Source organism: Epinephelus fuscoguttatus, linkage group LG9 (genome assembly GCF_011397635.1).
Source record: "Epinephelus fuscoguttatus linkage group LG9, E.fuscoguttatus.final_Chr_v1".
NCBI classification, from domain to species: Eukaryota; Metazoa; Chordata; class Actinopteri; order Perciformes; family Serranidae; genus Epinephelus; species Epinephelus fuscoguttatus.
The window spans coordinates 17,506,421-17,510,313 of record NC_064760.1 but is presented as its reverse complement, the minus strand read 5'-3'; positions in this window follow the sequence as shown (position 1 = coordinate 17,510,313).

Here is a 3,893-nt window from a genome sequence, read left to right as displayed (position 1 = left end):
TTACTCCCAGCAGTGACTTCTTTGTTTGTTGGTGTTGGGCAGGTTTGGCTGTTTTCTCTCCCCCACCCCCTCACCCATCCACAGACACCATCAAGGGGAGGGAAAAAAAAAAAAGGGATGAAAAGGCCAAGCCACTGGCTGACCACTCATCCATGACTCAGCTTTGAAAATCTCCGCCTTCAAATCAAATTGTCCGGCTTCAAGGAGCAGAGGTGGCACAGTCATGCCCCGGGCCACTTGGTGTCAGCGGCCAGCTTTGAGGGGTTAACGCGCATTTTTCTCACTTGTCAAGGACGTGTGATGAGGGCAAAGGAGTAAAGACAAGCTCAGAGGTCACCAAGCACACAAATATCAAGTCTTTGAAATACTTAATTGTGTTATAAAAGGAGCCGCTGGAATTAACACATTTTTAAATCCAAACACGAGTCATTTAACAGTTTTTGCTTTTGCAGAAACACATCGGTTTGTTGATTTGCCTTGAAGGATGAATCATTATTTATTTTGTGTTTGTATTTGTATAAAAATATTATGTTGGGTTTTCAAAGGTTTGCTTTATTTTACCCAAACAGCATTTCCTGTTTTTGATGATATGTTGGAGATTATTAAACAATTTAATGTCATTATGAGACTAAATGTTTTCTTTAGATATTCTGAGGTTTCCGCAGCAATACTGATGCTTTGTATTTTTGGCTGTAGAGATAGTAATGTCAGTCGGTCCATCACTTTGATCTAGACGAAAATATCTCAACAACTATTAGATTAATTATCATGGAATTTGGTGCAGACATTCGTGATCCCCAGGGGATGAATCCAGATGACTTTTATAACCCCCTAACTTTTCCTCTAGCGCCACCAGGAGGCTGATATTTGTGGTTTTGAGTAAAATGTCTCAACAATTATGCACCTCGTTTCCACTTGTGTATGTGAGTGGTGTCTGTAGATCCGTGACTATACAGATGATGCCTCTAGTGTCCAATGCAAGGAAGTGCATTTCTTTATGGATGGATAGAAACCTGATAGAAACTACCTGTAGCCGTGGGGGAAAGGCTAATTTTATCTGTTTTTCGCCATCTGGTAGTTTGGAATGTCCGCTTGGAACATTACCGGGACAAAAACAGGACCAATATTGCATGGCAACAAATATATCAATATGGTGACCTGCCAGGTATGCAGCATGTTTTGTGAAATACAGTGGTGGAAAAAAGTTTTCAGACACCCTTAAAATTTTACACAATCTCAAATATTATCATGAAATATTTGTGGAAAAATCTTTTTTGTGTTTCAAAAGGTGTGGCTGCATTAGACAGATACAAACAAATACAAATTATATTTTTTTGTTTATTGTTTACAAGAAAAACTAACTAAACTAAATTCTTGACAGTTTCAATATGTCAGTTCTCAACATTGTCGGCATCAAAGTCAACAAATAACAGAGAATGTGTTCAAAACTGAACAAAAAATAAATAAACCATCACATCAAATTAATATTTAGTAGTCCTGCCATTGGCACGTAGTAGACCTTTAATCCTGGCTGGCATGTTCCCCACGAGCCTTTCACACTGTTGAGGGGTAATCTTGTCCCATTCTTCTTGAATTACTGCTTTTAATTCTTCTAAATTCTTTGGTTTATGCTTTGAAACAGACCTTTTGATAATCCACCACAGATTTTCAATGGGGCTCATGTCCGGGGATTGAGCTGGCCACTCTAAGACCTGGATACTGTGCTCCTGCAGCCAAGTTCTACTGGCCTTGGATGTGTGGCAAGGAGCATCATCTTGTTGAAACATCCAGTTTTTACCTCGACGGAACAGTGCACGTGCAGAAGGGAGCATGTGGGTTTGGAGAATGGTACAATACTTGGTAGAGTTCAATGTGCCATCACAGACAGTGAGATGACCAACACCAGCAGCACTCATGCATCCCCAAACCATGATACTGCCTCCACCATGCTTGACAGTAGGTACTGTACATGCTGGAGATAATGCTTCACCTGGCCTTTCATGCACCCTCACATTAGTAGGAGGAAGATAAAGCTGGAAACTGGACTCATCTGACCACAAAATCTTCTTCCAATTCCTGGCTGTCCAGTTCTTGTGTGCCTGGGCCCAACAAGGGCTAACCTCTGTCTCTCATTGATCAGGGGCTTCTTGATAGCTTTGTAGGACCTTAAGCCATGATCTAAAAGTCGGCCACGTACAGTGCGGGTGGAACACTGGACACCAGTTTGGTTTGACCACTGCTGCTGAAGCTCCTGTGATGTCATTCAGCGGTTTTGCCTGCACATGCAGATCAGGATGCGGTCATTTCTTGCTGAAGAAACCCTTGGACGCCCAGATCTTGGTTTGTCTTCCAAGCTGTTGGTTTGTCTGTATTTCTGCAGAGTGTATCCAACTGCTGAAGGACTGCATCTGCACTTCCTGGCTATCTGGCGGCAGCTGTACCCTTCCTGGCTGAGAATCTTTATCTTCAGGCGTGTTTCCTGCGTTAGGTTCCTTGTTTTAGCCATTTTTGTGTCTGAAGAACTTTCAAATGTGCTGGCTTTATGTAGACACGAAGCCTGGCAACAAAAATTGTGTCTTTTAATAAAAACAACGACCTTCATCACTGGTACCAAAATGACCCAATACTCAAAATTTCTTATGTATTTTTATGGAACCAATCAATTTTAAGTTTTTAATGGCTTTTTTAGAATTTATTTAGTATTTTGGCTGTGACTGTACTAAAAGAAATTGCACTTGAAGACCTAAGAGTGATTCTTAATGCAATATTTCACAAATGCATGGGGTGTCCGAAAACTTTTTTCCACCACTGTATTTATTAAAAAGACGTATGAACAGCTGAATGAGTCATAATGACGATCTGACTGTGTATAATGTGTAATCATATTTTAGTAGATCTGATATTAATTCTGTGGAGTGAGAATGAACCCCTTTACATGTACGAAATGTCTTTTGTTGATTTTGGATATTTATTGTTTGTGGTTTGTGAACATTACCCAAGGTAATACACTTAATTCGTTCATTTTTCTCTTCCTGCACTCCTTCCCAGGTATTATTAGTTTTCTTTGGCTATTTCATGGCTTGGTCACTATGACTGGTTGTCATTCTGTGCAGGAGCTGACAGCTCTCTGACTGCAGGTCTGCAAAGACCATTTTTCCTGTATGGAGGCACATCTACACCAGCAGGAGAATTTTACTATTCTGGTCCAGTCTATTTCCTTGATTTCCATACAGTCAGCCACCTTCCCCCAAGAGGCAGAGCAGAGAAGATAAAAGTGGGAAAACACAACTCTTAGAGGAAGAATATTTTCTCCTTTTCCATTTTCATATTTACCACAAGGCAGAGACAGAGAGGTCCCATGGGATCAGGAACACGGGATGGTTCGTTGGCTTTTTATTTGAGAGATATAGAGGAGAGCTCTGAGGAAAAACGTCTTCTACCTCCTCTCCTCTCAGGTCTTGATTGAGCTTTGCAGCCCTGAGAAAACAGACACAGCAGCTTCCTTCTGAGCCGAGCATGTTTCATGTCGGGACAATTAAACAAGTCACTGTATCTAGCCATTTCTCAGGCCTTTCTCCAGACACTGAACTCAATTATTACAGAGGCTAACTCCTCATCAGTTCACTGAGTGTGGCTAATCTTATCTGATCCGTTATTAGCAGCATTTTTCATCTTTATGGCAGAGCTAACAAGCCTTTGAGATCGTTAATAGCTGGGAATGTTCAAATCTCATGCTGAACATGAAGATGAATGAAAGAAGGATCACTGAACATAAATCACTATGTGCTCTCTCTGTGTAGTTTCAGAGTGCGAGGAAGGTCTTAAGCCCAAAAATTCACAAGCAGTCCTCATGAAGCACAGAAGGAATCACACAGTATGAGGCGATCTCTCAA